The sequence below is a fragment of the Lithobates pipiens genome, unplaced genomic scaffold (genome assembly GCF_037356315.1).
Source record: "Lithobates pipiens isolate NorthernLeopardFrog02 unplaced genomic scaffold, aLitPip1_a1.2 Scaffold_8, whole genome shotgun sequence".
Lineage (NCBI taxonomy): Eukaryota > Metazoa > Chordata > Amphibia > Anura > Ranidae > Lithobates > Lithobates pipiens.
This window is the reverse complement of record NW_027507903.1, coordinates 292,704,731-292,717,003: the sequence shown is the minus strand read 5'-3', so window position 1 is coordinate 292,717,003 and position 12,273 is coordinate 292,704,731. Positions and strand designations below refer to the sequence as shown.

Here is a 12,273-nt window from a genome sequence, read left to right as displayed (position 1 = left end):
GTTTTTTCGTTCACTCGTCTCTTGAGGATTGACTGAAAGTCCTCAGTGGGATTAAGGTCTGGGGATTTTCCTGGTCATGGAACAAAAATCTTGATGTTTTGTTCCCCCGAGCCACTTAGTTATCACTTTTGCCTTATGGCAAGGTTCTCCATCATGCTGGAAAAGGCATTGTTCCTCACCAAACTGTTCTTAGATGGTTGGGAGAAGTTGTTCTCTGAGGATGTTTTTGTACCATTATTTATTCATGGCTGTGTTATTAGCCAAAATTGTGAGTGAGGCAACTCCCTTGGCTGAGAAGCAACCCCCCACGTGAATGGTCTCAGAATGCTTTACTGTTGGCATGACACAGGACTGATGGTAGTGCTCACCTTTTCTTCTCCAGACAAGGTTTTTTCCGGATGCTCCAAACAATCAAAAAGGTGATTCATCAGAGAAAATGACTTTACCCCAGCCCTCAGCAGTCCAATCCCTGTACCTTTTGTAGAATGTCAGTCTGTCTCTGATTTTTCATGGAGAGAAGTGGCTTTTTTGCGGCCTTTCTTGACACCATGCCATCCTCCAAAAGTCTTTGCCTCACTATGCATGCTGATGCACTCACACCTGCCTGCTGCCAATCCTGAGCAAGCTCTGCACTGTTGGTGCCGGTCCTGCAGGTGTATAAACTGTAGGGGACAGTCCTAGCACTTGCTGGACATTCTTTAAAATGTTTTTCATTGAAGTTTTAAAAATAAAAGCTTAGAGTTGAAGCAATGCATTGAATAATAAACAGTAGCTTACAAATATTATTAGCAAATGGTTCCTCTATGGAACCCAAAAGTTGAGAGAGCATGTGCATCCTACTTCACCATGTGGATGCTACGTACACCTGTATGGTCTAAGCAATAGACTGATAATTGAACATTACCATAATGATGCATGCATATGCTTGAGCTAATACAGAACAATTAGAAGAAAGGTAATAAAGTAAGAACAAAAGAAACTAAACCTGTACAACAACATGAGGATTGCTTGAATACATACATGCTTGCAAAGATTGCCAGTAAAATTTGTTCTCGTCTGTATAATGTGAAGTCCAGAGTGTCCACTGTGATAAGAAAAAGCCTAAATTATTAGAATAGGCTGCAAAGTGGTTTTAGTAAGAGTATTGGACATTAACCCTTTGTACTACTTCCTTTATATTAGGTGTCATAGTAGATTTTCATTTTGTAATTATTGTTAGGTGTGCACCTATAAGAATATGTATTATACTTCTAAATTGGGTTGGTATATTATTAATAGAAAGGCTGAGTAGGGCCAGGTGAGGGGTGGGTTTAATGAAAAAGCCAGTTACTGAGGAGATTCATTTAAAAACCACATTTCAGAAACTGCGCTTGCTGGACTTTTTTGGGTGCCCTAAAGCCTTCTTCACAACAATTGAACCTCTCTCCTTGAAGTTCTTGATAATACAATAAATGGTTGATTTAGGTATAATCTTAGTAGCAGCAATATCCTTGCCTTTGAAGCCCTTTTTGTGCAAAGAAATGATGACTGCAAGTGTTTCCATGCATGTAACCATGGTTAACAGAGGAAGAACAATGATTTCAAGCACCACCCTCCTTTTAAAGTTTCCAGTCTGTTATTCTAACTTAATTAGCATTACAGCATGATTTCTAGCCTTGCCCTCATTCACACTGACACCTGTGTTAACGAGAGAATCACTGACATGATGTCAGCTAGTCCTTTTGTGGCAGGGCTGAAATGCAGTGGAAATGTTTTTGGGGATTTAGTTCATTTTCATGGCAAAGAAGGACTTTATTATTAATTGCAATTCATCTGATCACATTCTAGACTATATGCAAATTGCCATCATAAAAACTGAGGCGGCAGACTTTGTGAAAATTATTTGTGTCATTCTCAAAACTTTTGGCCACGGCTATACAATATTTACAGAACTTTAATGATTTTCTGGTGCATGTCTGGCATCTTGACTGTTTAACAACCTTACCTTTTTCAAGTTGTGATTTACTCAAAACTACTTATACCTAGGGGACCATATATGGCCATGTCTGTACATTTGCCAATTGTAACTTTGAATACCAATGTAGAGTATATACAATTTGACTATACATATCATACATAACATGCCACATATTTCTGCCATCACAGTGATATTTACTCAGACATAACCCTTCACGTGATGTTTGAAACTGAGGATTTGCTCATATAAATCTCCTGGCTGCTTTTTTTCAAGTATAGGTTACAGGGATATCATAGGTATTGTACAAAATGTGTGAAGATTGGTTTTCACTGTTTACTGGAAAAATGTAGCTTAGGAATTAACTTTATTTTTGCCTATTTGCTTTTTGATATTATAACTGTGAATCATCCACATCTCTTTGGGAACCCTAAAGAATGATTTTTCCATTATCCTTACCTACTTCTGACTGCCCGTGAACATCCTAATGACAAAGATATAAGAGAAACTTTGATATAACATTCTGTATGTAGCCTAGCATGACCTACATCTGGAGTTTTTCCATTATTGGCTTTTTCCTTTTTTGCAAGTGTTTTTAATGATGGTGGTCTTTTTTGGCTCCTAGTAATATAATTTCTTTTGCAACAAGAAATAAAGGTATTTTTGTACCCTTTACTTCATATATACGGTTGCTTATGCTTTTTCTGAAACAATCCCATATTAAAATGAAAACAGGAACTCTCATGTGAGTGGAAACTGCCATTGTTGACCTTTCCTTTGAAAAATGTTAGTTAACAATTTTCAGCTACAGTGACTTAAAAATTAAAATAAAAAAAATTAAGCTGCTAGCAGGTATAAAGGGCAGGCACAGAGATATGCCTATAGCAGGTATAAAGTATATATATCTAAAGATGTATGCAGGTTTCATCCCCCCAATACACACACAAGCATGCACGTGTATACACACACACTCTATGCCCAAATGCAAGATAGTTATGATTAGGCAAAACTCTAGTATTTCTTGGTTAATACAAGACATTGCCTCCTATTCACATTCCTATTGGCTAGTAGGGCAGAACATCATATGGATGGGTTTGGGAAAGCGTAGACAAGCTCTAACAACCTGTTTGTGTCAGATCTTTGCATAAAGACCTGGCCATTAGGAAGTTCTATAGCAAACAGAAATAAACACTTTAGGCATGTGTATAAGGTTCTACCTGCTTATAGCCTTTTTTTAAGTTCCAGGTTGCAACACTGCAAAATGTGGAAAAATCTTGGGGGTGGGTGACACTGAACACATATGCAAACCATTGTAGACTTGAGTATGAAGTTAAAGTGGATGTAATCCCGATTCATGAAAAGTTAAGCTGGGCACATACATTTGCAGTGTTTTGTTATCTCTCTTCAAACTCCTAATCAGTTCTTCTGTTATCAGCCTGATAACTCCTGACATGTTCTCTGTCACATATGATAAAAGCAGTTTTGTGTTAGGTAGGATGCTATAAATAGATTAGCAGAGCCCTGAACGATTCAACAAACAGAGCTGAAAGTCTCTACCTATGAGAAGAGGGTGTGTGTGCCTTTCCTCCAATCAGCTGTCTTGGCTGTATCCCCAGTCTATACTGTAGTGCTAGCCAGGAAGAGAAAATCTCCTAACACAATGTGCACGTTCTAAACAGTAAATAAAGCTGAAGACAGCAGATATAAATGTCAAATTGATGTAGGGAGATTTATTTCATCCCTGTGTATTATCTGAGGCTGTTCACTCCACTGGATATATGTGAGGGTTTACATATACTTCAAGGAGACACAAAACTCTGAGCTTTATGTGAGCAAAAATATGGATCTACTGCTCCATCACATTTTTGAACATTACATAGTTGATAATTATAAATAGTGCTAATGTGTGTATTGTGAGAACAATAATTGCCATAAATTAATTCTATCAGAATTTGTTGATTTTTATCCTTCAAGGAACAGACTTCAAGCACTGTAATTCTGTTGCCAAAAGTAATCACAAAATTGCACAGTGACTGAGAGCAGCTGAGACGTTAAGGTTTTGGGCAGATGGATAGGCCTTGCAGGCTGAAACAGGATAATCTGCTATGATTGATGAGTTCAGCTAGTCACATGACAGACACATTCGTCAGGCAATGGGTCATTTGACCAGAAAAGCACAGACTTGTGTCATTACAATGTAACATAAGTTGTTTCCGGCATTATCAAAATAACTAAAGCTTGGGGTGTCCCTCATCTTGACTCCACTATCACCAAGGTCAGTTATGGTCTCTCTCGCTCTCTCTCTCTCTCTCTCTCTCTCTCTCTCTCTCTCTCTCTCTCTCTCTCTATATATATATATATATATATATATATATATATATATATATATATATATATATATATATACTGTATAGTATATACAATGCTGTGCAAAAAGTAGGTTGAATGCTGCAAATTAAAAATGCTCTTAGAAATAAAAATGTTAATAGTTTTTTTTATCAACTGACAAAATGAAAAGTAAATGAACAGAAGAGAAATCCAAATCAAATCAATATTTGATGTGACCGCCCTTTGCTGTCAAAACAGCATTAATTCTTCTAGATACACTTGCACATAATTTTTGAAGACACTCAGCAGGTAGATTGTTCCAAACATCTTGGAGAACTAACCACAGATCTTCTGTGGATGTAGGCTGCCTCAAATCCCTCTGTCATTCCATGTAATCCCAGACAGACTCAATGATTTTGAGTTTAGGGCTCAGGGGGGTCCAAACCATCACTTCAGGACTCCTTGTTCTTCTTTGCAGTGAAGATAGTTCTTAATGACATTGGCTGTATGTTTGTGGTCATTGGCTCCACATTCTTTCTGTAATAGGTCAATCACACAGCTTCCTGATGGTACGGAATAATGTATAGGTATCTGCCTGTATTTCCCAACATTGAGGACATCATTGATCTTGACTAAAACCCCATTTGCAGAAAAGCAGCCCCAAACTTGCAAGGTATCTCCATCATGCTTCAGTGTTGCCTGCAGACACTCATTATTGAACAGTTCTCAGGATCTTCGCAAACAAACTGCATTTTGCTACAGCCAAATATTTCAAATTTTGACTCATCTGCCCAGAGCACCTGCTACCATTTTTCTGCATCCAAGTTCCTATGTTCTTGTGATGGATGAGTCGCTTAGCCTTGTTTCCATGTCCTATGCATGATACATAGGAACTAGTATGCTGAAAAGTTTTGCATAGAAACTCAATCAGCTACTTATTTTTTTACTTATTAACCTTTGCTTCCTGTCAGGATATAGCCTAATATTATAGAGTCCTTTATTCCAAACTGTATAGACATGTTTCAGTCTCTTTGGCAATGAAACAAGAAATAATTCTGTTATTGGGCAGCACAGTGTAGTGGTTAGCACTCTCACCTAGCAGTAAAAAGGGTCACTGGTTTGAATCCCAGTCACGTCACTACCTGCCTGGAGTTTGCATGTTCTCCCTGTGCCTGTGTGGGTTTCCTCCGGGTACACCGGTTTCCTCCCACCCTCCAAAGACATGCAGGTAGGTTAATTGGCTTCTGTCCAAAATTGGTCCTAGTATATGAATGGGAACCTTGGATTGTGGGCTCCTTGAGGGTAGGGACCAATGTGAGTGTGCAATGTCCAGGGATAAGGACAATTGTAGATACTTACTGAAGTTGAACTGGATGGACTGGTGTCTTTATTCAACCTTACTAACTATGTAACTATTGTTGGGATACCTATTGGAATGAGACACAAGAATACCTTCTGAAGGCTTTACTGTGTTATACACTGATTTGGTTTTTGGGATTTGTCCTCCCTTTATGCAGGGTACACACTACAATTTTTTTTCATGCAACCCAAAAAAACTAACCACTCCAGTCAGAGCTGCTGTACTGATCATGCAAGGTTTCGTTCAGTCACCACCCTTGTGGAGCTTTTGTGTTCTAACAGGGGGACAGCCCCCCAGCCAGAACACGCCAATCAGCCCTCTTTGCCATTGGCTGAGAGGGCTGATCAGGAGTCGGTAAGCTGCTGGTTTTCCAGCATGCACATCCAACAGATCGACATACACATAGGCAGAATGTCGGACGTTTTTATTTTTAACCTGCAAATGTCTCCTGTCATTCTGCCTGTTTGTACGGGGCTTTAGTTTACTTATAAAAACTTGTATGGTTATGCTGTTTCATTAGGCAATGGTTTTCATACACTTCACAACCTGAAACAGCTGTATTCAGTTCAGCTACAGTATAATAGTGGGCTATATTTGCACTATATGGTGGTACTGGAAGAGTACTTGGCTGATGGGGCATTAAGAAATTATTTGCCTGGCTCTGCTCAATCTCCTTAAGCACTTCGGTCACGGAAGAATTTGCCCCCTTCCTGACCAGGCCATTTTTTGAGATACAGCACTGCGTCGCTTTAACTGACAATTGTGCGGTTGTGCGATGTTGTACCCAAACAAAATGTATGTCCTTATTCTCCACAAATATAGCTTTATTTTGGTGGCATTTGATCACCTCTGTGTTTTTTTTTCTTTATAATCAAAAAAATGCGACAATTAAAAAAAAAACAATATTTTGTACTTTTTGCTATAATAAATATCCAAAATATAAAAAAAATCAGGTTTTCCTCAGTTTAGGCCGATATGTATTCTTCTACATATTTTTGATAAAAAAATTGCAATAAGCGTATATTGATTGGTTTGCGCAAAAGTTATAGCGTCTACAAAATAGGGGATAGATTTATGTAATTTTTATTATTATTTTTTTTCACTAGTAATGGCGGCGATCTGCAATTATTATCAGGACTGCAAGATTGCAGTGGAACAGATCGAACACTTTTGACACTATTTTGGGACCATTGACAATTATACAGCGATCAGAGCTAAAAATAGCCATTGATTATTGTATAAATGTCCCTGGCAGGGAAAGGGTTAACACTAGGGTCGATCAAGGGGTTAACTGTGTTCCCTAGGTGTGTTCTAACTCTAGGGGGATGGGACTGACTAGGGGAGGAGACCGATCAGTGTTCATACTTAGTATGAACACACGATCTGTCTCCTCTCCCCTGACAGAATCGGAATTTGTGTGTTTACACACACAGATTCTGGTTCTCGCTCTGTCACGAGCGATCGCAGGTTGTCTCGCCCACCAGGCATGTGCATCGGCTCCGGGGACACACAGCGGTGAGCGCACGCCTGCTGTGACATCTTAAAGGTGCAACGTACAGCTACGGCGATTTGTGCAGCCAGTCAAACCTGCCACAGTGTAACTGTGGTGGCTGGTCGACTAATGGTTAAAGCAGAACTTCACCCAAAAAATCCTCTTGTCTGCCTCCTCCCGCCAGCCTCTTTAACTTTTGCCACTTTATTTGTGGATGCAGGGAGCAGGCACCTGTTTTTTCATCACCCTAAGGAAGCCACACGACCCTGTGGTGCAACATGTGGGGGGGGGGGGGCTTTCTGACATCACGGTGTGTTGTAGACATGAGGAATTTCGGTAAACAAACTACCTGGCAATACTCTTTCAAGCTATATGGTTATATGCTATTTATAGTCTGGTGCACTTAAAACACCATGTAAATGTAAGTGCTTTGGTATTAGTTGTATTTAAATAAAGACCAGTTGTTTCTAATGCTGTGTACACACGGTCGGACTTTCGGGCAGAAAAAGTCAGATGGAATCTTTTCATTGGATATTCCGATCATGTGTGGGCCTCATCTGACTTTTTTTTCGAAAATTCTGATGGGCGTAGAAATAGAACATGTTTTAAATATTTTCGACGGAATCAATTCCTATCAAGAAAACCATTTGTCTGTATGCTGTTCCGACGGACCAAAAACGATGCATGGATAGCTATTGGCTACTGGCAATTGAACTTCTTTTTTCTAGTCCCGTCGTATGCGTTGTACATCACAGCGTTCTAGATGATTGGACTTTGGTGTGATCGTGTGTAGGCAAGACCGTTTCAGCAGAACTCTGTCGGAAAAACCATCAGAGTTTATTCTGACGGAAAAAACGGTCGTGTGTACACGGCATAAGGATAAGCACGATGTATAGTTTTCTTTTATGGTGACTTGGCTGAGAGGAGGTGAAACCGAGGAGTGGAGATAAAGCCTGGATGTGTCCATAATACTGGAACATTAGTAAAGACCCCTAAGGTGGGAAAAGGGCACATATAGACCATCCATTGGTTATATCCCTCAGGTGGGGGCACATCTGGTGAAGGGAGTCACCATTGCATAAAGGTATTTGCAGTACAGAGCGGTGGACACTTGTGAATAAGTTATTTCTTTGGGAACATAGGGCATGTTTTGTTGGAGTTGGTGTTTTTCAAGGTTCACGTCACATCAAAGGACATTGATAAACTGTTTTATTTATTTATTTATTTTATTTTAATTTTGTCACAATTTTTGGGGTTTTGATATGGACTTTTTCTTTGGATGATATTCATGATTTAAAGATAGAGTAACACCATTGAACATTAATACATTTTATTATATAGGAGCGTGGCACCACTTGGTTTATACTTAGATGCACAGTGTATACACAGCTTATGGGAGTGTGTTTTGGTGTGGGTGATCCAATAGCACTAGATATACAGTTTTGATTATAGACATACTGCTACTAGTTGTCATGGACAGGTAAATATCCTGTTATTAAAAGTCAACAGCTTTACATTTCATTACCGTACATAAAGCCAACATTTATAGCTGCCTATTTTTAATTTTTTGTTTCAGGCTGAAGACCCGTTTTAATGAGGAATAATCCCTTTATTTTTGGAATTTGTGATGGAATGAGACATGTGAATACCTTTTGTTCTAACAAGGCTTTGCAGTGCTACTGGTTGGACCTGTCATGGCTGGGATATATAAAAATCTTCATAATTCATGAAACACTCAGCTAAGGATTCATCATACCAGAGGAGCCCCTTCCCACCAGAAGGGGGTTGAGTCAAACGCCCTCTCCAAGTGGAGGTCAATACACAAAACTTATGTTGAAAAAAAAAGTCACCTGAACAATGGTGCCCTTTTCAAGAAATCAAACAATATTTACTCCTCTTGAAACCACTTAAAACAAGAATAGAGAAACAGGTTCTTCAGGCAATCAACTTATTGTGAAGCAGAAATCAAAGATAATTTACCTGTCATTGTTGGGTAGATAAAAGGATAGTCCCAACACTGCCATAAAAAGTTACACAGATATGTAACTGGACTATTCTCACAGAGAAATCACCCTTATCTAACGGAACTCATTGTTTTGACTCTAGGAATTGTGTATACAGCTAAGCTCTATCTAAATATTCATTGAGTCTGTCCAAAGTTCATTTCAAAACACTTTTAGAAAGACATTTGAAAGTTATGCATTCAACATTATATTAAAATACTTATATTTGATTAAAAGCCACTCAAATTATATATTATATCTCAGGTCATAGTATAATACAATTATGATTTTAGTGTCTACTGACCCAATTATAATTCTGTTGTTGGGTAAAAACATAAGATTTAGATGTAAGAACAAATTATAAATAGTAATTGTTTTAAAATACCAATCAGTGTTATGAAAGACATATGCCCCTAGCACGTGTTTTAGATAAACAAGTATTCACAGGATATACATGAATTATAAATTTATCCATGTATATAACCATTTTATGTGATATTGATTAATGAAAATTATACTGAGCGTATGTTATATTGGACTGGTTACCAGAGTACTTAAATAATATATATATTCCAGCACCAATATACAAAAAAGATACACATTATGAAAACAGAACATATTATTTAACAGATAGTTCAGCACACATCGCAGACATGCCTAGTGGTTGAATGTGATATTACCAGAACTCACCAAAGTAAATCTTTAGATTTTTCCAACCAATGGAAAATACGCCATACCTTCTGGGCTGAGCTTATTATAATTTTATGAGCTTATTGTCCCAGATGGTATATAGTATGTGAGGTGCCATACAGAGAGGATCGCAGACCCACACGCTGACATACACCCTCTGGACGAACACAAATTTGGTAATAAGCCACCACTCCCCATCTCGCTGGACATTACTGCTAGGATGAATCAAATATACATCCTTTCCTTTCAGCAATGGTGAGATACTGATTATATAATTATTGATAATATTTTTCTCTTCCCAAAATCATAGGAATTGTATCTTACTGTATGCATTTGATCTTATCCAATACTGTGTGAAGGGAAAATTATAGGAATCATATTTTACCATTTACATGTTATCTTATCCAAGGGTAGTTTAGTATTTAATAATTGTCCCACATTATTGGCCTTGTGTGTTGAAGCTGTTTGTGGGTGAAATTATGCTCAAACTGTATTATAACAAATTTGACTACTGTGGTCCCAAGAAAATTACTTATCGCCCTATTCATTCTGGTAGCCCTGTTAATTTAATCTTTCTTTCAAATTGATAATATCTATCTGTTGATAATATCTATCTGTTGACTCCGCTAGAGACATACTTTGTATTCCTACAAATTTGACTACTGTGGTCCCAGGGAAATTACTTATTGCCCCCATTCAATCTGGTAGCCCTGTTAAATTAATCTTTCCTTCAAATTGAAAATATCTATCTGTTTACTTCACTAGACATACTTTGTATTCCTTCCAGCCGGAGAAATTTAGAGGATTGTCTTCCCGAGCAACAAGGGATATTGTGTTTTTGAACTTAAGGCGTAATTACCTCAATTTTTATTTAACATAGTCATTTGGGCTACCCTGGGGTTATTTTCCAATTATTAAGGAAAATAGTTTTATTGCCACGTTGAAGTCTTTAGTAGGGTGTATGAAATAATCACCAGAAATTCCAGTTCTGTATGAAATTGTATAATTATACTTGTAAATTAATAAAAATAATTTACTTATTAATTTTTTTGGGAGATATTTATACATTGGTAAGAATTCCCTAAAGATTAACAAACTCAGGAAATTATTGTGATATGTTACTGATTGTCTGAACAAAGTTCAAATTTTTACCGTAAGGTTGGAGGCACTGAGCAAAACACTAAGATCTTAATAATTCAAATTCCCCATATGTTTTATTGAGATTCCATACCACACTGACAACAGACCTGACCTCTAAAGGACTTAAAGTGGTTGTAAACCCTTAAAAACCAGTTTGACCTACAGGTAAGCCTAGATTAAACCTGTAGGTCCAAGAAATATCTCCTAAACCTATACGGTTTAGGAGATATTTACCTGAAGACAGCCACCTGAAGACAGCGGTGCGCAGGCGCACTGGGTAAGCCACAGATCACGGCGATATGCCGCGAGTCTCGGCTCCCTTGGGCATGCGCGGGAGTGACGTCACCGCTGCTCCGACGGATCATAGCACCAGAGCAGCGAGACCCACGGAGACCCACCAAGAAGATGGACGCTCGGAACTACAGGGGACAGCGGTGACTTCGCTGGCTCCTGTGTCAGGTAAGTGACACATAATGGACTACTATGCGATGCATAGTAGTCCATTATGCTTTACCTTTGCAGGGAATCAGGGTTTATTTCCTCTTTAACTGACACAACCATGACAACTACTAGCTGGTAGCTGATAATTTGGTGAGGCACAGTCTGCCTTTCCTGGGACAAAGAAATGGAACTAAAAGAAACCATTGTTTATTGAGTGCATTTGTTTCTTCTGTGAATTAACTTTTTCTACACTTAAAAATATTGTTTTTAAGGCACATATAACAGCTTTGGCCATATGCTTCATTTGTGAGCAAATGCTCCAGAAATGGGCCTGAGATTTATGGGGCCTAGTACATGACAATATGGTTAGGCAGTTGCTGCCTTCCCACACTGTTGTCATATAAACCTGGACATTGCTTACTTAAGAAGCAGATTCTTCATGATATCAAAATCATTACCCATAATTGAAGGAGACCAAAACATTTTCAATTAGCAATAATCGCGCCTCAGTTAAACTTCATTGGCTACAATACTGCCACTGCGCAAAGCTAGACCAAAAATTTTTAAAACAGTGGCCCTTTCCTGACTATGTCTGCCTCTGTATCACATTTTTATGACATTTTTACAGTACACAGAGCAAGCTTATAATGCAAGATACCTGAGCTTTACATATAAGAATGGTTTCATATAAGTGAATGTAGTAATGTATGCATACTGCACATTATTTTATTTTTTTTGTAAATAGTAAACGCACTGTGTCACTCTGAAAAATGTATATTGTGTTTAACTACATTTATTAAATCCTGGATAATCTATCCCTGTGGTATCTCATGCTTTAAAAAAATTAGAACATTTGACAAGTCAC

The 12,273-nt window shown here is 38.2% G+C and overlaps 1 pseudogene; it reads right to left on the bottom strand.

The window, feature by feature from the left end:
- Positions 1–11,848: 11,848 nt before the first annotated feature.
- On the bottom strand, positions 11,849–11,958 carry LOC143965134 (U4 spliceosomal RNA; annotated as a pseudogene).
- Between the last annotated feature and the right edge of the window lie 315 nt (positions 11,959–12,273).